The sequence below is a fragment of the Hypanus sabinus genome, chromosome 10, assembly GCF_030144855.1.
Source record: "Hypanus sabinus isolate sHypSab1 chromosome 10, sHypSab1.hap1, whole genome shotgun sequence".
NCBI lineage: Eukaryota > Metazoa > Chordata > Chondrichthyes > Myliobatiformes > Dasyatidae > Hypanus > Hypanus sabinus.
This window is the reverse complement of record NC_082715.1, coordinates 167,721,900-167,746,232: the sequence shown is the minus strand read 5'-3', so window position 1 is coordinate 167,746,232 and position 24,333 is coordinate 167,721,900. Positions and strand designations below refer to the sequence as shown.

The 24,333-nt window shown below is 42.6% G+C and overlaps 1 non-coding gene across 1 annotated transcript; it reads right to left on the bottom strand.

Annotated features, from left to right (window-relative positions):
- Positions 1-23,760: 23,760 nt before the first annotated feature.
- trnav-uac (transfer RNA valine (anticodon UAC)) lies at positions 23,761-23,833 on the bottom strand. The gene has a single exon. It is a non-coding gene; the product is annotated as a tRNA-Val (tRNA).
- Between the last annotated feature and the right edge of the window lie 500 nt (positions 23,834-24,333).

The window sequence follows — 24,333 nt, the reverse complement described above, 5'->3', positions numbered from 1 at the left end:
GGACTACACAGTGCAGTCTTTGCTGAGCCAATTAACGCCAGCGACGTGTTGTTTCATCGTTATCAGCATTGTGAAACGTATACATAGTTATCAATACTGTGATATGTGTTCAATTATTTCTACATCTGACACCGTTACAGACATCTGACTACGGAACCCAGTTTCCTGCTGGATGTGGAATTCTTCTCCCCGGTTTCCCTGTGATGGATTCAATCGGAGACATCACGTCTGTCTGTGAGGTTGTGTCAGATTGCGCAGTGTCTTTTGAAATCAGTCAGTGTTCTTTGTAAAGTCAGTGAGGTGGCAAATGCTGGAATTGGAAACAAACACTGGGAATGCTGGAACCACTGAGCCCCAAGCAGCGTGTGTGGTAAGAAATCCCAGTTAACACCCCTATCAGGATGTCTCTGAGAAGAGATCTGAGGAGAGATACTTTAACTGTTTTTCACACCTGGATGAGTGTTTTCAGCTTTTCATGTTTTTATTCCATCTTTCGGCTGTTCTGTCGCTGACAGGGGGCGCCATGGAAGTTAATGATTGTCTCTTGCAAGAAATCCGCCATCAGTGTCCGGAATTATTCACTTTCCTCATCGAGATGAGGAAGAATTAACTCTTGAATTTTTAGCTTTCCACTGCCAGTTCGGTCAGCTGTAAGGAATCCATATTCAGATCATATCGACTTTATTTTACTGTATAAACTTTTCTGCCTCCGACAGCTCTGCGTTCCATCTGGGCCCGTCTGCCGTTAAATGCAATAATAAAATACTACATTACAGGATCCCCTCAAACTTCTGCATTAGCTCATGCTTAGCGTTTTCTCAGTGTTTTTCCCTGTGCCCCTTCCTGCGAAGTTGGTGGCGATTGTGATCCTCTGCCGGGAATAGTGCGCTCTCTCCAAATGTGTCACTCGCTACCTAATGGGAATGGCAGCGGCTGATCTCCTGGTCGTAATCTCGGAACCGCTACTGACGTGAACTGCTTTGATTCACTGTCCCCGATCATTCCTGTCCATCACTCCTGTGCGCAGGCTCGGTGGATGGTTGTCTTTTGCGAGACAAAAGACAAAAGACACCGAGGGAACGGGCAATAGAGACAGTACATGTGCTAACACGAGGAAACCTGCAGATGCTGGAAATTCAAACAACACACACAAAATGCTGGCGGAACACAGCAGGCCAGGCAGCATCTATAGGGAGAAGCACTGTCGACGTTTCGGGCCGAGACCCTTCGTCAGGACTAACTGAAAGGAAAGACACAGAGATTTGAAAGTATCAGGGGGAGGGGGAATTGCGAAATGATAGGAGAAGCCCGGAGGATGTGGGATGAAGCTAAGAGCTGGAAAGGTGTTTGGCAAAAGTGGTACAGAGCTGGAGAAGTGAAAGGATCAAGTGACGGTAGGCCTAGGAAGAAAGAAAGGAGGAGGGAAGCACCAGAGGGAGATGAAGAACAGGCAGAGTGATGGGCAGAGACAGAGAAAAAACGAACAACTAAATATATCAGGAGTGGGGTAAGAAGGGGAGGTGGGGTATTAACGGACGTTAGAGAAGTCAATGTTCATGCCATTAGGTTGGAGGCTAACCAGCCGGTATATAAGGCGGGAAAACCTACTGCCTAATGGTTTGCAGAATAGTGATTTCGTTGTGTTATTGTACTATTGTTTTTCGACCCAGTGTGTTTATGCACCACCAGGCGGGAAGACATGTCCAGATGTGAAATTCTTTAAAAAATTCAGGATAGAATTTTGATTACCGATGTTGTTGTGTCTTTCGGATAAACTGATCATAACAAAGTTAGTGACTTTTTTTTCGGAGAGTATATGAATAAAAGTCAAAACCATTAAATTGAATGTCAGAAAGGCAAAGGTATGAAGATGCAGCTCGGACTTCAGATGGTAAACTGCAAGGAACCGTTGACGTTGAGTCAGTTAAGGAACAATCGGTGGATTTACAAAAGGAAGACACCCTTGGCAGAAAACGTTTAACCCAGGGTCGTAAAAAAAAAACAAAATAATAGCAAAAAGATCAAAGTTCAAAGTTGAAAGTAAAACTGATTTACAAAGTATATACATATCACCACAGACAACCTGAAATCCTTTTTCTGTGGACACGTCTAACAAATCTATCGACGGCTACATAGATGAATGATGATAAATGTAAAATTTTGAAGAAAAGACAGCTTTTAAAAGGATAAAGAAAAAAATAATAATGCTAACCGCCAGGCTAATGGATATATGAGGCCTATAGTCAAGTGGGAAATTCGGATTACCAAATTGCAGGTTGATAAGGATATTTCCGGTAATGTTAAAATTGATCCCAATAGATGTTTCCCAATAACATATTACGAAAAGAAAAGTCAAGTAGGAAGTTTAATGCATTAGAAATCATAGATTAAATTATGCAGAGAAGTACACAGCCAATAAGCTTAACTCATATTTTTCTCCCGAATTCTCCTGCAGGGAGGCCAGCAATATGCTAGCAGGTGTGGAGAAAATATTATTTTATTAAGTGTTGGCCAGAAAAAAAAACTACAGACTAATCAATGACAAGGGAAGCAGTCAAACTGGTGTTCTCTGTTTCACCATATTTTGTGAAATCTGAACTGATTCTTGTTCTTGGATAACCTAATCAGATTATTTCAATATGGGCACAAGACGTTTCATGTAATGACTTGCTAAACCATTCTCAGACATGTAGCTATTCGTTATGCAAAGTGCGTGGAGTCTGAAGTGATTCTTGCTCTGGGACACCCTAATCATAGCAATTGAATGTCGACGCAAGGAACTTCATGTCATGACCAGCTAAATCTGAGAACTCTCTCGGAGGAGTAGCTACTTGTTATGTAAAATGACAACCTATCGTAAAGCAATCTGCAGTCTCGTTGGACTCTGTGTCGGTTTCCTCATTGAACTAGTTTGGTCCATTCAGAGTTGACAGACAGCTGTCCCTCACCGATCATTATTACAAGGGCTGATACTTGTATCAGAAATGCCTTTCCTGAGTGGGCTCGGATAAACTCTTTGTTCAGAGCAAGACTCGAGTCGGACCACGAGGGTGAGTTACAAAGATATCTGGGGCTGGCTCGCTAGCTGTTCCTAATTCGGGATGAAGAATTCAAGAAACTTCAGGAATTCAGCAAGAACTGGGATTATTCCAATTGGAATGGACTCCTCCAGGAATACGTATTGGTGGTGTCGTCGCCATTTGAGGAGTTTGCCGGTCACCCTGGCTGTGAAGGGAATTTTGCTGGGAATGCCGTGTGGAAAATCGCCCAAGGGAACTGCTGAGCATGAAGCTTCAACATTAACAAAACGCAGAAGCAGTTGGTTGTTTAATTGAAGATTTGATAGAGTTATAACAAAAAGAAAGCTGAGACAGAACGGCACAGATTGGTATCGGAAAAGTGATGTCGGCATAAAGTAGAAGCTGTGCCGAGGTGGGTTACAACAGGAAACGGTAGAATATCAACAGGAAGCAGAAGCCGAACGGGATAGATTTGTAGAGAACACAAAATACTCCAAAGGGAGGTGGAAACCTTTAGAGAGAGGGGTAGATGCTCAGAGAAATATGGACTTGATGCATCTGAACCAGTGTCAGTTGAAGTGGGAGAAACTTCCCAACTAGCAGTGCAGTGATTAAAGACTGCTATGAACGTGATTCAGAAATCAGCACAGTAAAGGAAGAGCAACACTGGAGATCATGCGAAGTGTTTAAAGCAGATATTCAAAAGCAGCTGGACTAATTGCTGCACAGAGCGGAATGATACGTGCTTTTTGATCAGAAAAAGGGAGGAAGGTGAATACGGAGATGTTTATTTGTACGATACAGCAGATGTATCTACTCGATACGGTTATGATAATTATGAAGCGACATTTCCCGAGGAACTCCCCCCAACAGCATACCAACAGGAGCCGGTGATACCGTCTGCATGATTGGCACCCCTAGTTACTATCAGAGAATGGGAACAGGGGGAACAAATCAAAGCAGGACATAACATAAACTGCACCGTTCGGGGTACAGCAGCTTGAAGATATTGCAAAGTGCAGTGGGGCAAGTGTGCTCAGAGACGATCATCGAAATTTTTTCCAAGCAGCTAGTCACCAGATCTAATCTGAAACGGCACTGGAAAGGTTTGATCCTTCCGACCCCACACATACTGAGGCATGGGTACTGAGGAAGGTGAGTAAAGAGTGGGAAAAGAAGATAGAAAGACCAACAAATCTCTCTAATGGGAAGGTGATAACTATTAAATATCAGTCTGTCTGGAGAATTGAAGATAGAGGACCTCCCTGCCATACTATCAACGGGCAAGGAAGGGTAGAGGAAGTAGAACTGGGTTAGGAACAGGGAGAGCTAAAGGTAATTAATTAAATGCCGTTTCTGTGATCACGGGAGACATGTTCAAAGAGAATGTTCAAACCTGAAGCGGGAAAGTGCAGATAACGGCAGTTTGCTCTTGGAGGGGCCAGATAGACCGAGCACACAAAATAACACGGTGGATTGTGTTCTGATTCTCAATGATTGTGTCAGTCCTGAACAACATGTTGGTGAGACAGAAGGTACGATGAAAACATAATCTAGTGGTTGGATTGGAGGCCGCCCTGTTACTGTTTCTGGACACTAGAAGATCCGGAAAACACCATCAACATCGGAAATGTAAAAAAAAACACACACAAATTGAAAGATTCAATGTAAAATTATCCTACGTGGATTCAGAGGACATTCACAAGTGCGACATGTGAGTGTACCATCTGAAGTCAGAACAGTAAGCATAGCATTGAAACATTCAGTAGTGTTTGTAGAGTTACCCTGGAAGCAGGAACATATAGTGAAGAGTGATTATATGGCCAAGGCCGGGCTTTGTTTTGATCCAGTTAATTGCGTGATTCGGAAGATGCCAACCGGCAAGAATGGAAACATCACATGCAGATCCCAGTAGGAGAATATCAGGGTAGAATATGCACAATGGGTGAAATGTGGTTCTAAACCGGAGAAGATGAACAATGGTCAGATGGTGCAGCAAATTCTTGCACAGAACTCGGGAACATTTTGAAGACACACGCATGACTGCGGAAAGAGAGCTGGCAGCTTATGCACCAAGAACGAAACCCAGCGCCGAAGAAACAATACGGGTTCCCAAACAGAAATCAGATGTGGGTGCGGTAATACAGAGTATTTCACAGCAAGGAGTACTGGTTCCAATTGCCGCCACTAATAACTGACTTATATGGCCAGTGAAGAATCCAAATGGTAGTTGGAGGTTCACAATAGACAATCGATAGCTGAATTACGAAATTCCGTTAACAGCCCCAACTGTAGCAACTAACCCAGAGGCGGAGATCAAACAGAATGAAAGAGCGCAATGCTTGACAGTTTCATCCATAAATAATGAATTTTCGACTATCCTGCTAGAAAGAGAGTGCCGATACAAGATTGCATGTACTTTTCAGGGACGGCAGTATACGAGGACTGCCCTGCTGGAGGGGTTCTATAATTCCAGCTCTCTATTTCCCCAGTGCTCAGGGAGAGGATACAAGCTGTTTACTCGAGTGCTGTGTACAATATGTAAATGATCTACTCCTGAAGACTTAAACCAAGTGGGAACATTATGGGCTATTGACAGAACGGATGCAATTATTACTTGCAGTGGGACTAGAGGTAAACCGTAAAATCAGAGGTGGTGATAAATTTAGTTAGTTATTTCTGAATGACTTTGACATTCGGAAAAAGAGAAACTGAAAAGCAAAAAGGAGAATCAGTGATGAAATCGCCTCTTCCGTGACAACTGAAAGGGCTGCGGACCTTTCCGGGGCTGGCAGGCTTCTCTAGGGATCACATTGATGGATTTTACAGTAAGGCAGCTCCTTTACTGGAGTGAACCATTCTCATTGCAAGTGGCGACAATGATACCATCCCCTCAGTAGAACTGTCAGAGGAGACGCATGGGATTTTAAGACGAGTTGTGTATGCATCACGCATGCTCTCACCAGCTGAACAGGAGGATGTTGTTTGTGAAAAAACATTTGTTAACTGTTCTCTGGGCGGTACAGCATTTCGCCTACATAGTGGGATTGAATCCACTTACAATATTGACAGGGCACGCCCTCATACAATTACTGTTCGATGGAAGGCTTCAAAATGCTTCAATAAGCCAAAACAAAATCACTAAATGAACATTGCCGTTTCACTGAAGAACTATTAGTGTTAAGGAAGTAATCTCGTTGTCCATGTGAGCCGGAATCTGGATCTACCAAGGACGTGTGGTTATTGTCAAGGTATGGTAGAGATGGTCTCAAGGATCTATTTGTATAGCAAAACAAAAACAGAGGGTGGAAGAAGATCAGGTAAATTAATAGCTGAGAAGAAAGACAGAAAGGAAAAATAAAAATTATACTTTATATATATATATAGATGACGATGAGAGCAGAACTGTATGTCACTCTCTGATAACTTTATGGTTACCAATCCCCGTTCTAGCTACGGTGGAAGACCCGTCAGCAAAGGCCCTGATGCGGCACTGCAGGAGGAAGGCATGGAGGGCCAACCTAGCTTATACTGCCGCCATACCAACCGTCCTCGGTGCCCAGCAAGACCACTCAAGACTGTGCAAATTCTGTGAACTTTTATTAGCTGAATTTTATACATAGAGAAGATATTCAAAATACGGATATCTTTGGAATGTGCGCCAGTGTATGTCGAGGTTACGCCGGAACGTCACTTTGATCAGCTGAGGCTGCAGAAGCAGCATCATTATCTGTTCGAATAACGATTAATGATGTTGTCAGAATGGCCAGTAGTGATATCATTATTTCAGCACAGTGATGATTCAAAATAATCAGTGATAACACCAGCCGGATCAGTGACGTGTTAGGAAAAGTGCAGACTAATCTGCATACTGAACGGAACTGCGTCTTTGAATAATAATCCAGGTCCGTAATAGTTCCGGGCTTCGAATCTTACAGTGAATAAGCCTGCTTCATATCAGGCGTCCTCCGGTCCAAAGCCAGGTATTGGATCTCCAGTAGCTCAGACAGGTGAGCGTGAGTGCCCTTTGTGGTGAGTTTGCGCACGTTCACCCTGCTGTGATTCACATTACTGCCCATCTGCCGTGACCAATTTATTCTGTTCCTGGCAAAGTTTTATCTCATTTGTGCAATATTTATAAATCATTTAAAAATCTTTAAGAAAAATATCTCTTATTTTTTAATGTACCCCGCAATATAACTGAACATATTCCGTAGTTGTGCAAGTGCCAAACTATAACGGGTTAACTACATCTCATCCTGACTGTAATTAATCTGATTAGTGATGTGTAACAATTCTCTCTTGTTGTTCTACCCCGCCTGCTTGAAGCAACAAAAGCATATACATTTATTCGTAGCATACAGCACACTTTTTACTGGTTATTTATACCTAACATAAGCTTACATGTATACAGGGTAATTTAACAAATATATTCACGATTTTAGTCCTGGTATGGGACATTACACTAAAACATATCGGTTGTCTAAAGGCGTTAGTGATGAAGACTCGGCATTCTTATGTTCCCCGGTGGTTTCATTTATCTGAACCTACCGAGCAGAAGCTCTACCTATTTTCACCTTTAAGATTATTTAACAAGGAATCCACCGAACAATGTCTGGATTTATTTTCAAAGAAATGGTTAAATTAGAGTGCAACCGGGCTTGCAAATAAGGAACACCGAATTTCACTTAGACGGAACGAAAACTGTGCCGGTGAATCGACAGTTAAACACGGCCTAATGTGATGACAAAAAAAGAGTAAATATCTCTCTTTAATCGCCCGGTCACTCCTGATATTGCTGCCCAAAGAGCAACAAAAGCCGAGATTCCATGTGATTATGTTCCGCTGCTTCCACTCGAAGGTACACTGACCGTACATCTCCGACCTCTGAACAGTATAACTGGTAACATCAAGACCACAATGAGAAGTTGCATGGAACGGCTGTCCACATCACGTGACCATCTCCTGCTGTGCAGAGTGATGTAAATGTCATTACTTATTGCACATTTCAGATATTGATGCCACTGTTTGTAATTTGCGGCGACCAGCAATTTATCTGCTGCAAGGGTACGGACATTAACAAAGAAAGACATGACCAATATGTCCTGAAATCCATTAACATTGTGGTCAGTGATGACTGGACATCGTTACTAACAATGTGACTGCGCCGAGGAGCATTTTAATAAAGAGCGATATTCTTATGTTTTTATGGTCTTGTGGTCATAGATCGTGTTTTAGCTGTTTCCATGATGAGCCTGGAGAAAGCAATGAAATTACCAGCATCCTGACAGATGGTTCTGAATAAGCAGTTATATTCTCATTGTTTGAGACCGTGGGACCGAATAAGCTGTGATAATTCATTGCAGTGTTGAGTGAACTGGAAAGGCAAAGACATGTTGTCGGTGACATGCCAGAGGAAGCAGTGATGACACCAGTGTGGTCAGTGTGTGCCTGTAGAGCTGTGACAGTCCTGTTCATTGTAGTAATTGACCATTTGGAAGGAGGGAAATGTCTCTAGTTGTGTCCTCACAGTCCATAAAGGGAATCAAATTACCATTTCTGTCTCGTAATTGTAGTCATTTTCAATCTACCTATATATATATATATATACCCACATATATATTCAGTCTATTTATATGCGCATGAAAGCAGGAGAGTTGAATGACTGGAAGAATTAGATCAGCCCAGGGCGGAGCAGGCTCGATGGGCCGAATGGCCTAACTCTGCTTATGGTCATATTTAAGAATCTTAACTTAAGTGATAGAAAAGAAATCAAAAAGAAAATGGCCCATTTTAATTAAGCAGTCAAATGTGCACTAGTTGGAGCTCATCTCCAACTTCTTGGTTACTCACGCGCCACCCCTCGGTCTGTATGGAAGCTCTCGCTACCTGCCGAACGTCGCTCGCAATCCATCACGAATAAACGGGTCGACCACCGGATCGCATTCTACCACAGGTTCTCTTCAGCGTCTTCACTTTTCTTATCCCGTCGAACAACAGCCCCTTTATATATCAAAGTATCGAGTATAAGTAGAGGTGCAGAGAAGGTTTACAAGGATGTTGCCAGGACTTGAGAAACTGAGTTACAGAGAAAGGTTGAATAGGTTAGGACTTTATTCCCTGGAGCGTAGGAGAATGAGGGGATATTTGATAGAGGTTTATAAAATTATGATAGGTATAGATAGAGTGAATGCAAGCAGGTTTTTTACACTGAGGCTAGGGGAGAATAAAAAACAGAGGGTTAAGGGTGAAAGGGGAAAGTTTAAAGGGAACATTGGGAGGGTTCTTTACGAAGAGAGTGGGGGGAGTGTGGAATGAGCAGCCAGATGAAGTGGTGAATGCAGTCTCACTTCTGACATTTAAGAAAATCTTGGACAGGTATATGACTGAGAGGGGTTTGGAGGGATATAGCCCAGGTCCAGGTCAGTGGGACTAGGCAGAAAAATAGTTCGGCACAGCCAAGAAGGGGCAAAAGGCCTGTTTCTGTTTTGTTATGTTTAATGGTTCTATGGTAAAACCACCCTCACAGTCCTTCACCAAAAATAAATCCTTTCCCGATTTCTGGCATTGAACTTGAATGGCCCACCTTGCTCATTATCCCTCATCTTTAACAACAATAACCCGAAAAGACCGAAAGAAGAATACGGAGAATAATAGAGTCCAGCTCATAAATTGACCGTTCGGCCTAAAGCTCTGGGACAAAAACAACTGAAGGACCTGGCAAATCATCCTGACACGCTTGATGTATTTTCAAAGAGTAATCACCATTATTTTGCAGTTTCCAGTGTTTTGATTTTACACAAGAATTCCCTGGCCTTTGCTTGACCGAACGAAATTATCACCCAGAAACGGGTAAGAATTTCCGGATATCCATGTCGCACCTTACTGGGGAATTTTCCCTCATTCCTCCATCCCGTGTCACAGCTGGGAAGAGGATCTGCATGTCGTTACCTTACACCACGAGCATCTCGTCCCCCTGAACTTCCTACGTCTTCAACTTTAACACGATTCACATCCCCTACCCCACCCCGCCACCTTGTGCCCCTTCTGCAGGTATCGCTTTCTACATTATTGTCTTTTCCACTATCTCTCGCTACTGATATCCTGCAAGATTTATAAGGGCCACACCTAAAGCTCCACCACTTCTCTCAGGAAACACCATGGGTGACAATCTATTCTTCCAGGTCAGACGGTTATAGCCGGTTCTTAAGGTGTGTCAGCCTCTATGCTGGTGAGAAACAATGTAGATTGTGGTACCGCATTGTATAACACTATCGCTTTGCAGACACCCTCTAAAATCCATGCCTTTGGCATCAGCGATTGAATGCATAAACAATTCCCAGCATTCCTATCTAAATGGATCCACGGTCGGTCAATAAGGAATAATAGCCAGTGAACCCCAGTTTGATTCGCAAATTGTACTGAAATCTGTCTTGCAAGGAGGGCAAAGATTCACGCTGAAGACTTGCTCTATGACTTGCCTCTTAAAGTATCCTAATTTCTGTCCACACATGGCACGGAGCAAGAGTATCTTTGAGTAATCCCCAGTTAACGAGAAAATATTTTCGCAAGTCACAGGAGTATTGATACTATTCAGAAAAGGAACCCCGCTTCATTATATTGCATTAGATTGGTGAGGAAAATGAGAAGACACTGAATGGGAAACGGGATACAGATAGTAATGGAGTTATCGATTATTTCTACAAGTAAATAGGCACTTCGGCCCATGTATGTGATCTTCTGCTTCTGCCATTTATCTGAACCGTCCGTCCGTCTCTCATCCAAGTAGCTGCATTGAAATGATCGAACTGAATCCGTGTCTAACATTTCCGCTGGCAGTTCCTTCCACAGTCGCTCGACCCTCGGAGTGAATAAGACTTCCCACATATCCCTTTTCTATTTTTCGCCTTTCACCCTAAACCTATAGTATCCAGGTGCAGATTCACTCAGACCATGGGGAAAATCTGAAAGCATTCACTTTTTCTATAACTCTGATAATTTGGTGCTCTCTGTAAGATCTCCACTCATTTTCCTGCTCCCCAGGGAATAAATTCGCGACCTATTTGACCTTTCATAAAATGCTTGGCCTAAATACCCGAACACTTCCTTGTGAATGATCACTGCAATATTTGAATGTTGGTGAAATTTTTAAATATAGGTGACCAGAGCTGCCCACGATATTCTAACAATGGCCTCACCGAGGTGTTGAACTGCTTCAACATAACGTCCCGACTCCTGTACTCAGTGAATATGATTAGAGCTCATTACGTCCCGATCTGTCTGTGATACCGTTTTCCTGGAATTTTGGATCTGTATTCTCAGATCTCTTTTTAAATGCTGCACAATAAATTCCTACGGTTCAGTGCGCGCGACTTACTCTGCGGTATGGTTTTCTCCCACCACACACCACCTCACACTTGCCCGTGTTCAAATCAATCTGCTATTTTTGAACCCATTCCCCAGACAGTCAAGTTCACGCTAGAAGCTTGGATAACCTTCCTGACTGTACAGGAGGTCCCGATCATGGAGAAATCCGCAGGTTTTTTTTTCACTGAACCAGTTGTCCACATTGACATCTAAATCATAGTTATATCTGATACATATCAACGGGCCTAATCCCAATCCCTGCGGCACAATAGTCACAGTCCAAAAATAAAAGCATCCAGTCTGCTAATCCAGTATTGGGTCCACTTGCTTTTAGTTTGCTGTGTCTGAATGAAAATTGAAAGTCAACGTGCGATTCTTATATGGGGAAAAAGTGTCGTGACTCAGCACTGATTCATGGGGACACGATCAGCAGGTTTGGTGATTCAGCGCCCACTTTCAGTGCTAATATATTCTGCATTGCACTTTATGGCATTTAATTCATTCGCGCTGGCAAATATTAGACCAGCCTGGGAACGTGCGGACGGATCACTGATCTTAGTTTCTACTTCTGTTCAAACAGATTATTGATGGGAAATGGTGGTAGAACAGTTGCAGCTCTGGCTCAGATCTTTAATGTTAAGGCTGCACCGCCCGTCACGGGTATGGGGTAAAGTGGTAAAGTCGTTCCCTATGTGCCATTCAGTGCCTCCTACCGAACGTCCGGTGTGTCGCCAATCGGTCCGCCAACTGCAGCTAGTATCGCGTGGGCTCGTAACTTATTTTTATTATCAAAATCCCTGGAATACCGCTGCCAATTTTTAGTATATACTTAGAATAACAGACTACCGCGGGTTTTATTGTGAAACATGTCATCAGCTGTTACTTTCGCCATTCAATTGATTCGAAATGACCAGAACAAGCGAAAGGAAAAGTTATTCTATTTCCTCCTTCAAAACGTGTACTGCATTTCACCGGCCGAGCTAACGTCCCGACCATAACGTCGGAAGCGAATGTGCTCGTCCGAATGTGAGAAAATAAATCTGTTTGAAGTTGATTGTTCAGGATGATGGTTTCTGTTAGAAACGACATTGATCAGAAATGTCCCACATCTGCACAGCAGCCAGTTGTCTTGGAAATTACCTTGGTAAGTTTCATATTATCTTTTGTTTAAAAGTTAATAACTTTTAATATCCCTTAGGGAAAGGAATTTATGGCACGGTTGCGTAATGAGAGAACACATTAATTCTAGTGTTTGTGTGGCTGTTTGTCCCTAATATGACTGACGTGATAACCACAATAATTGCCTCAGTGGGATTACTCTGAATTGTATATTTCTCTGTAAAACCGATCACCGGTCCATATGAGCAATTGGAACTTTCCTTACAACTGAACGCTGCTTCCGCCGGAATATGGGATATCCAGCGATTTACTACATCGCGGCCATTTTCTATCCTACAATTGTAGCGATCAGCGTCCCTGGTAAGAAACTGGAGCTGGTCACTAGATGCGTGGTGCCGTCATCTTGCTTGTGTTCCACTGCACTGTTTGGACTTTTACTGGGTACAGATGCTACCTTCCTCTGAAATGTGTTTCCAGAATTGATGATTCAAGCATCTGATTGACTTGATCAGTTTCCACATTTTTCGAAGTGACGTTTTTCTTTTTCTTTTGTCAGTTACGCTGGTGCCGATATTGTCATAATTCCGTAGTTTCACCTTGCTCTGAATTCAAAACAACAGTGGTCGCATTGCCAAATCACAAGCTTTTTCGACTGACCCGCCATTTGAATATCGGCACTTAAAGCTGATCTTCCATAGCCACTAACGTATAACTTATGCATTCAATGTCATGGTTTTGCTACAGATTATTCCGTCAGCTTTTTATCTGAAACACTGGAACTGGTGTTTTATTTTATGGAGCGATTGTCCGTTCACTGGTGTGTGAGTCACGGAAAATCAGATTATTGAATTTCTGCTTTTCACTTCCAAGAAAACTATAGGCTGCATAGCATTAAAAACTGTTGGGTATTCAGACATTTGCAAGTAACGATAATTCTGTGTTGTTGTTTTTTTGTGTCTCCAAATTTCCTGTAGTTAATTTAACGGCGATTGTGATCCTATCTCGGGGAAAATGCGGACTCTCCAAATGCATCACCCGTTACCTGGTTGGAATGGCAGCAGCGGATCTGATGGTGGTTACAGTTTTTGGTTTAGTGAAAGAGACCAACAATATCTATACTTATTCTAGATCCCTGCTCCTCACTCCTGTATGCGCTCTGACAGTTGTATTTTTTATTGCGACGAGGGACTGTTCTGTATGGTTTACTGTGAGTTTTACCTTCGATCGTTTCATCGCAATATGTTGTGGAAAACTCCGGGAACGATACTGCACTGAGAGAACAGCAACGGTGGTTATCGTCACCGTTATTGTATTGAGCTGCGGGAGAAGTGCCCCGTATTATTTTGCCATTGAGCCTTACGTCATCATTGACAACATACCGTGGCGTTGCGCCTTCACACATGAATACGCTACCTTGACCGGGTGGAAAGTATTCGAATTACTGGATAGTATTATAACACCGTTGCTACCAATCGGCTTAATTCTAGTGTTCAATGGGTTAACGGTAAGACGTATCATTGTCGCAAATAGAGTCCGCAGAGGGCTTCGGGACAGCAGAGATAATCCGAAGGATACGGAGGTGGAAAACCGCAGAAAATCAATGGTTGTGTTGTTTGCCATATCAGCCAATTTCATATTATTTTGGATGCCGTATGTAGCTCATTCCCTGAAATGGCAACCGGAAAACAATTTTTATCAGGACAGATATTTGAGCACCCCTGTATATATACTAAAACAATTTGGCTCCATGTTGCAAATTCTGAGTATGTGCACCAATACTTGTATCTATACACTGACACAGAGGAAAGTCAGAAAGGAGCTGAAAAATGGAATGAAGTACGTATTTACGTTAAATGGCCACCTGTGTAGATAACGCCCAGGTCCAATTGCAATTCAGCGGAATTTACGAATAAAACAGTGTTAGAAACAAACAGGGTTGTCATATATTCAATAAATGATTTGTTTGCTCATCCTGAAATTGCAAATAAAACATGGAAGATTGAATACTTCGTACAGATAAGGTAGAAAACTGAGCAAATGTTCAAAGAGCTGGCCTGATTGTTACTTATGTACACAATAAACTATCACAAACAATTGACAATCGCAAGGGCAGGAACGGATTCTGGACTTTCCCGGGTTCAGATGTTTCAACATGGAGTCCGATAAAAGACAGTAAAGGGAGTTCCATTGAAACACAGGGAGAGTATGATAGCACACAGCAGTAGAAAGGGACGTAACAGTGGAGAGGTTGTCTATTGATAGACCGTGAGTAGATCTCGTAACGTAAAGGGAGCAATCACTAGTTTGTGAGGATTATGAACTGGGTACAGACCCCATCACCAAACATAATATATATATACAGAACGAACGCGTAGATATATTTTGGACAGTCGCCATATTAGCAGGGTGTTGTCACAGGCAACTTAAACTTCAATAATATGCATTGGCACTTCCTCGCGTTACAGGGTATAGATATGACTGAATGTCTCAGTTCCATTCAGAAAGGAGTCCTGGCACAATTATCGGACAGGCGGACAAAGGGAACAGTTCCTCCTCGATCCAGCATCAGAAAATGAAACAGATTAGGTAATAGATCTCTTTGTAAGTCAACTACTCGAAACGAGATAGGAGCATACATTATTTAATTGGTGATATTAGGTAAGAAATTGGGAGCCGAATTTGGGAAAGGGTGTGCTCCCTGAAATGCGCAACAAATGATGCTTCAACGATCACTTGTGTTGAGTATGGACTTGTCTCATTGAAGCGAGGAAAGGATGGCAGTATAAAGTAAATCTGGGTGACGAGCGATGTTGACCACCTCGTCAAGAAGAAGTAAGAAAGATCTCTGGGGTTCAGGAAGGATTGACCACGTAGGGCTATGGAATATCACAATGGAATGATGGAAATTGACAATGAGCTTAGAAAAATACATGAGACGGGCTTGGAGATTCGTAGTAAGGTACGTGAAAATCAGGAGTGTGACGAGAGAGGGGGTGGGAGAGTTCAGAATTGGCTTGGTAACAGGAGGGAGATTAGACAATAATAGGGGTTGAACAATTATTATTGGACGACATTGGCCAGTGATGTTCCGCAAGAAAGGTATAAAGTTTAGTACCCGTTACCAATGTATCTTGACTCTGCTGTTGCAGTGTTCTCACAGGCGGACTTTAATCTGACCATCCATCAGGACTTGAATAATTTAATGAATTTTGCTGACGATATCATATTAGAGGGCAGATGCTACAATAACATTGAAACACTCTTTTCCAATGGAACCCTCAAAGTAAACATTTCGAAGTATTTAGCAGCATCTTGTGGTGTTCTTCAAAAGAACAAACCTTCCAAAATGCCAATATATAACTCTAAGTTCAAGTACAAATGTATTCATTATAATGCTAATTTATCTTTGAATAGTGGGTTTGTCGTACCCTGATACACTTATATCTCGATTCCTTTTACCATGATTCTACCTGGCCGATGTGAAATCGGCGACTTCTCTGGAATCAATAGCAAAACAGATAAATCAATACACAATATAAATACACAGATCCGGCAAAACAAAATGCAAGCATACACTTTTCCACCTGCAAAATCGTTACAGGTAACTGGCGTAGACAGAATAAACAGTTAATTACCAGAGTGAAATCCCTTATCAAATATTCCAATGAGCAGAGGGAAAGAAGATGAAGATAATTGTGGTGCAGATACACTAGCACTTCATGTAAATTCGGAAAGTAAACCATAGTCTGAAATTCAACTCAGTACCTGTAAATTTTCTTGACTCAACGATCCAGACTTTTTCAGACAGTCATATCCTGTTGTGAAACAGAGCATCCCATCAGTACAAGCTTAACTAAAACACGATTGCCTTCCGTTCATTTACGACCTAATTAACTCTCTTTGTTTTTCATGTGAACCCACAAATGTCCTGTCCTCGTGCAATATTTCACAATCGCAATGCATTCACATTTTAAACTATCGCAGAACACGTCGTACTTTTAAGTGTTGAACAGTTCACAAATAATCAATATTTAGAATCATAAAACATTTAAGAAATCCTTTCGAGTTTAAAGCAAATAGACGCTGAAGTTATGAATCGTCCGCAAGTTAATATTCAGCAATTTAAAACACGACTTCACCGCGCCACCAAATCTCTAATGGCTTCCACATTATTATTCCAGGGCGTCCAAGGCATTGTTCCATTTCTCGCCTCTAATCTCAGACCAATGACGTCACTCCCTGCAGTCCCCCAAACCCGGATGCAGAACTAGGCTAACGTGAATTATCACCAACAGTCCCTGTCTCTATCCGCCTTTGTGGACTCCGGTGCCGAGGGAAATCTGTTGGATGAGGACAAACCCTCCCGGGCCGGAATCCCTCGGGAAACATTAAGTACCTCTCTGGAACCCCGGCAACGGACCCGCCAATCGCCTTTTTGTTCCCGATTCCGTCCGATCTCAGGTTCTCCAGTGGGGACACACTTCTCCTTTTGCCTGCTATCCCGGGAGTGATCTGACACTGTATCTTCTGAAATTACACTTTTGGTAGACTTCCATGGAAGCTGATACCCGTCCCTTTGTCTCTGCATTCTCCCTCTGTGGCCGAGGAAAGGCCTCCCACCGTCTACCTGCTGGATTACTTCGTCCCTTAACTGTCCTTATTCGTCTTTAGTCTCACATAGCACGGGATTCTATCACTGGATTACCCGCTTCACATGGGAACACCGCCGTAGTAAGCCTGGTCGACCGTTACTCCAAGACTGTGCACTTTGAGGGACTGCCTAAACTCCCTCCTGCTCAGGAGACCGCAGACATTCTCGTCCGCCACGTCTTCGGCATTCACTGAATTCCTGCAGACATTATCTCCGACCGCGGCACCCAATTCGCTTCGCAAGTCTGGAGATCCTTTTGTCGAGCCCCGGGCGCTTCATTTAGCCTGCCGGGAGCAGTTTGGTAGTGTCGGCGGCCGCCCTGTTACCTTTTTCTATTTATTTTCTATTTTACCCTTCTATATTTCACGAGTACTTGGGGGGTTAAAACAGTTTTCAAAATCCCAGTGTTTGGTGCAATACGTACATGTTCTTCTGCAGACCGAAACCAAGCAGGAACGTCATCAGCTATTGACAGAACAGTTGCAATTATTATTTGCATCAGAACTAAAGGTAAACTCTACAAAAGCAGCGGTGATGAAACAAGACGTTACTTATTTGGGCATGATCTTGACATTTGCAAATGGAAGAATTGAGAAGCGACGAGTAGAATAGGTTACGAAACTGCTTCCCGAGACCTGAAAAGCCTGTAGGCTTGTCTGGGGCTGATAGGGATAGCAGTGATAGATTTTCCACTAAGGCCATTCCTCCCAAAGGAGTTATTCAAAAAGTATATGCCTTAGGAATGAAAATCTGAGCATACTGAGGCCATCACAACTCTGAAGCAAACGTTGGCCACCGAATCTGCTTTAAAAAACCTAAATTCGAACTATTCTCATTGGACGTTGCTACAAGTGACACCAAGGAGAGGCATGTGAAGTTAAGACCAGTAGCTCATGCAACGCGCATGCTCTCCCCAGTTGAACCAGGTAAACTGTATGTGAAAATCACTTGTCAGTGAGATAATCCATCAATGGAGTAAACACAATAAAGTAATTAAACACACGCTGGTAAGATAAATGAAACATCGAATGACCCAGTCGTTCGGAGAAAGGTTTGGAATTGGGGGATAATGTTCAAGTACATCCATGGATAAGAATACAACCACGTGCAGTTGTAATACTAATTTAATATACACTGATAATTGTAATGTTCAATGCATACCAACTGAGAAGATGGAAGGTAACATAACGGGGAAAAATCGAGGATAATGCTTTCTTGAAGCAGCAGAGATTTGCAAACACTGCTTGAGTTGCCGTACCCTCGATGTCACCTCCAAATTCGTTCGAGATGATCTCTTCGCCCTTGAGAAAAACCGCCGCAAGTCATGCCTGGTTTTCTCTTACGGACATGTATCGCCACATTAGAATGTCACAGATCTAGCCTTCAGGAGACGACATACCTCCTGCTTCATCTGTGCTTTTGCTTTGAGAAGATAAAGCAAGTCTTTGTGGGCACAAACTGATCCACACAACGGAATGTGCAGGAAGGTAGCAAATGGAATAACATTTTTGAAAGTGCATGAATATGCATTTTGATAGAAGAAACAAGCGTGCAGACCATTTTCAACCACAGGGAGAAAATCCAAGAATCAGAGATGCAAAGGAACGTGAAAACCCTAACGATTAACCTGCAGGTTGAGTCCGTGGCGAGAAAAGAAAATGCAAAGTTAGCGTGTATCTCAAGAGGTGTAAAATATAAGGGCCGGGATGTGATGCTGTGGCTTAATGAAACACTTGTGTGGCCTAACCCTCATTATTGCAAAAGGTTTCGAGCTCCTTATCGAAGAAGCAATGTGCTGCCATTGAGAGGATTCAGAGGAACATCACAGGGATGATTCCGGTAAAGAAAAGTTTATCACAATGTGGAAAGGGTGCTTCCCATGGTTAGCGAGCCTAGGACAACAAAGCACGCGTCAGGATAGTGTGGCCTCCATTTAACTAGAGATGTGTGGACACTTTTTTCATCAGTTGGTGGTGCGTTTGTCGAATATCTATCACAGGAAGCTGCAGCTGCCCAGCTCCTGGGTGTATTTAAGGCCGAGATTCACATGTTCTTGATTGGCTACAAGATCAAAGGTTACGTGGAGAGGGCAGGGGTCTGGGGATGCGGAGGGGAAGAAAGGGATTAGTCACGATAGAATGGAGGAGTAGTTTCGACGGGCCAAAAGGCCTAATTATGCTTGTATTTCTTATGGTCTTAAGGTCTATAGTATGGAGAGATTTAACATCGCGTTTAAACCCAGTATAGCGGTGCTAGTCCAAGAATCAAACGACCGCCCGGCAGAATCACTCTGTACCTCCCTTCAATTACTAAATTTGCAGAAGCCTGAAAAACTGGACGATCTCGGATCAATGCATAATATCGATAGCAGGTGAAGATGTTTGCTTATTTCAGATATTGAAATGGCACAATGGTCCCCCGTGCTGGTCGTTACCTCCTAACTTCTCCATGCATCCCTACTTCCACGGCAACCCACATTCGACAGTGTGCAGGAATTACATGTCCGGTACATAAATTCACCCCGCTGTGCCTGCACTCAGACTCTGTTTACAGCGGCAGTGTTCGTCTAATATGTGTCCCTTTCTCTTTCTCAAGTAAATCTTTTGGCGATTGTAATCGTATCGCGAGGAAAGTGCGGCCTCGCCAAGTGCAGCCCTCGCGACCTGGTGGCCATGGCACCGACGCATCTGTAGGTTATCATTACTGAAGTTGTTTTGGACCAGATAATTTCTCATTATTTTCCAGTGTGCTTCCTGGATATAGCCACTGTGTGTCGGGTGGTCATAGTGCTCACTCGTGCAGAATGTTCAGTTTGCTTTACCGTCACCTTCACTCTTGATCGATATGTTGCCACGTGTCGCCGAAATCTCAGGACCTCCTGCTGCACCGGGAAAGCTGCGGCGACGGTTCGAGCCTCTGCTGGTGTTCTTCTTTGTCTAAAAGACGTACCCATCTATTTTGCATATGAACCTGGAAAACAGGTAGCGATAGGCAGTTACTTTGCAGATCCCGTGTGGGCGGGATTTGACTGGTTAGACACCATTGTTACTCCACGACTTCTTATTGCTGTGCAACGCCCTGACAGTCAGATACAATTCGGAAGCCTATCGTGTCCGTAAGGGGCTGAGGAGTGAAATAACTGGGGAGTGGTTTGAAGGATCTTGTGAAGGAGAGCAGGAAGAGTTCAGTGACATTACTTTTCAGCATTTCTGGCAGCTTTATCTTCTTGTGGCTGACGTACGTTTCAGGATTTTGCTATCACATCAGAGGTGCCAAAAGAAATGAATCAGAAATGCTATTTCAAATGCTAGAGTATTTACTGCAGAATTTCAGTTGCTGCAGAAATACATTTGTTTACGTGCTGTCGCTGTCTAACTTACAGGAGCAACTAAAGATTGCTGTAAAGTATTCAGGAACATTAATCACTAAAATAATTGAAGCGCATTTTCTTGAGAGCGCTGTGTTGTGATTTGTTCTCCATCTCCTGACGATCGGAATCTTCTTCGCATTCTCAACTGCTCCACGCCATATCTCATTGCGGGCTGATTATCGCGTTCGTTCACTGTCACTGCTAGTCTCATGTTTGTATCTCATTTCCAATTTATGACACTGAAATGGTCACATTGTCAGTTCAGTCATTGTGTTTACCAAATTACACAAACAAACAGAGACTTGGAACATTACTATTAAGAGTCATTAGATTCTTACCAAATCTTCCTATGGCTGGGAAATTCTATTTTCATCACGGACATGCTCCGAAGCACAGAGCGCTAGACTACTGTAGTCTTCACGTCCCAGTGTTACTGTCCTCTGCTCATAATATTGGGAGGCAGAGACGCTGCACCAAGTATGTGAATAGCCAATAACAAATATCTCCAAAGCGGGTGAACGCAGATAAAGTGCCCGATATTCGCATCAGTATTCCTTTTTAAGAAATGTAATTTTTATTTGCTTTTGTAACCAATTGTATCAAAAGATCTCTCACTGTACCTTTGGTTCTGCATTCACAAAGGCAGCGAAAGATTAGATTTAATACTTCCTCCCGAGTGATATAACATTGAAATGCCATCGGCGATTTCTAAGGAATTCGATTCCATGTATTTCCTGTTATTTGTATTCCATGTTTGTAATAAGTACTTCATTGATTTTCGTCCGGCAGGAGTGTTTATATTTTCACTTATTTATTCTAACTTGTACTCTGATTTCTCCATTTTATATGTACTCTGTTTTCTTGCTTTCTGAAAGATTGTCGTTACTCCTCACACTTACCTCGCACTGTTGTAACTTTCAGCCAATCCTGATCTCGAGGTGTTGATCTTTCTTTGTTTAAGATACTTTTATTGCAAAGGTACCGTGACATCAGCCATGATGTTTAGGGGCTATTTTTTGGCGAACTTCCACTATTGTCAGAGGGCAAAATGCCTCATTTACACAAAATGTCCTAAGTTCTACTTCCTTCTTAAATGCTGTATTCCAATATTTCTTTCCATATACACAGTGGAAACACCTATTTCTTAACATAGTGTAGCCAAATAAATTGGTAAATAAGACCACCATCAATATTTCCGTCACTTTGTTACATTTCCAACAGTGCTGTTAATTAATTTCTGAGCCAGTAAAATCCTCTACTGGAGAACTATGCAATATTTCTATGTTGGTTGTAATCTGCCGATGCCGATCAATTATGTAAGACCGCTTTTGAAGAAGTGCTGGACAGCAAATTAAATCTACGCGGCCGCAGATAAATTATTGACTAACATTTTAGGAGGAAGCAAAGGAAATATGGCATTATTACTCAGCAGAAAGGAATGTTTATCAAATCTGCACCAAAGAGCACTATGATCCCATTGAGACCATGTATCAGCTATAATTCTATGCTCGTTCCTCAGAGAGCCTATTCCCTGAGATTTCACCAAATGCTGACGACTTCCTCTGAAAAATCAGCCACGCATTTTCAGAAAGGGATATGCAAATTCTTCTACTCTTACTTTCCGAAGAGTCCGAATTTTGTGATTTTAAACTTGCCAGTATGTATAATGCAATTCACTTAGCGACTTCACATATTTCAATATGAATATCTATCGTTCTTTTAAACTCTAGAGTATATCGATCTCATTTAAAGTGTTCTCGGATTAGAAGTTCGATTATAGCTACTCGGGTCAAGAAAATCTTCTCATTGCGTTGAGTGAGCCCCTTGAACCGCCGTATTATCACCCAATACTTCCTTCATTTCGTTGACAATTATAATATAACTAAGTACAGAACTACAGCACGGATCTTTGTTGAACCCTGTACAATTATATCCAAACATCGCTGTTACGGAAATATAAAGGTCGTGAAGTAAACTTCGATACAGCAGTTATTATCATTGTTGTATTGCTGTCCAATTTATCTTGTTTTTTTGCATTCGTGAGAACGCTATCTTCCTTCTGTTCACTCATGTGCAATATTCATCGATGGAGAACACAGCATGGAATTCGATTGCCCTTTCAGTTGTAGTGAGCTCATTTGTTCCCATATAAAACCATTGGACAATGATTCAACATCACATCAAGTTCACTGTGTCATGTTGCAGACACTACATTCCCATCTCATAAGCTTCACACCTGGACTCAGTGGCATTATCATTCGATTACTCTTGTACTAAACCACAGAATATATCGCTGTGGTCTTCCGTTTCTGTCGACCATTCGCTTGAATGTTCGATATATCCTGAGTTCACAATTGTTCATCTTCATTTAACTTGTATCCTTTGGTTATCCGAGTTACTATTGCTGTTGTCAGCTTGAAGCAGTTGGCTTCCTTCATTAAAAAGGCAGTTTTCGCCCATAGAAATGCTGTTCACTTATTTCCCCTCAATTCTCTGTAAGCCATAGAAACAGTTGTGCATGAAAATACCTTGAGAACAGTGAGTTTTGTGAAACACAAACCCGCCAGTTTGCCATCAATAATCATTTAGAGGAGAAGTCACTTAGATCCCGGTTCGTCTCAATTCTGAAGATGGATGCGAACAACAACTGAACCTCTTAACGACGTCTGTATGACTTTATGCATCGAACTGTTCCCACATGATTGACTGATTGGATATTTGCATTAACCTGTAGACAGGCTAGTCCTATTGACATCAGTAGTTTTGGGGTTGAGAGTGTGAACAGCATTATGTTCCTCACCTGAATATCACGAAAGATCTCACACGGTCTGTACATGCCAGCTGTGTGATGAAATAGTGCCTGATTCACCTAAAACGGTTGAAGAAATTGCGTTTGGGTCCCCAAATCCTAAGAACTTTCTAGAGACGAACATTTCAAAGCATCCTGACTGCCTGCTGCAGGAAGGAGAGGGAGAGGGAAGACAAAGAAAGCGATTTAAAATCCACCAACCTCCTTTTGTTTAAATCTGCTTACGTTCTCCTGTAAAGGATGCATAATTTATATTAATTCAACTTAATGTCATTTATCTCTGTCAGGTATGCAATGCGCTGTGCTGCTGCTGGAAATGTGAACGTTTATGGCGTTTGCACTTCTGGGTGCCTATGACAGAAAATCTGAATCCGAACTGAACAGTTGAGTCTCAGATTCATCGTAAAATCAGAAGACCAAACAATGTTTCTGCCCAGGGTTGAACTGGGGACCTTTCGCGTGTAAAGCGAACGTGATAACCACTACACTACAGAAACCGTGCAAAGCGCTCAGTGATCTGAGCTGTTGATCAATGGGCCGAGACACCCTCTCCACAGTCCGCCGTCGAGATGTTATCGGGAGGAGGACGAGACCGAGTCGGGGCGTGCGGATCGGAGGAGTTTTTCCGAATTATTTTGGGTTTCTGGCATGTACGGTGACGAATCTCAAGGTTGTACAATGTATACATACGCTAATAATAAATGCACTTGGATCATTGAAACATCTCCACTGCAGGTTCCCGTACTTCAATGTAACAAGGTATTCGTCCATTTCTGGTCAGTTTCGCTCACCTTCCCTGTGCTAACCTGGTATCTTACCGGAGAAACCCTGAGGTTCAGCCCAGGTCAGGGTTCTGTTAAACGAGTTTTGATTTTGGCACCCAAGTGTTTGCGGCGTGGCGGCAACAAACGTCATTGCACTTTGACCTCGGCTTGGTCCGTCCCGTGTCGCACAGTTTCAATGACCACCTGGAAACTTGTTACACGGATCTCAACTC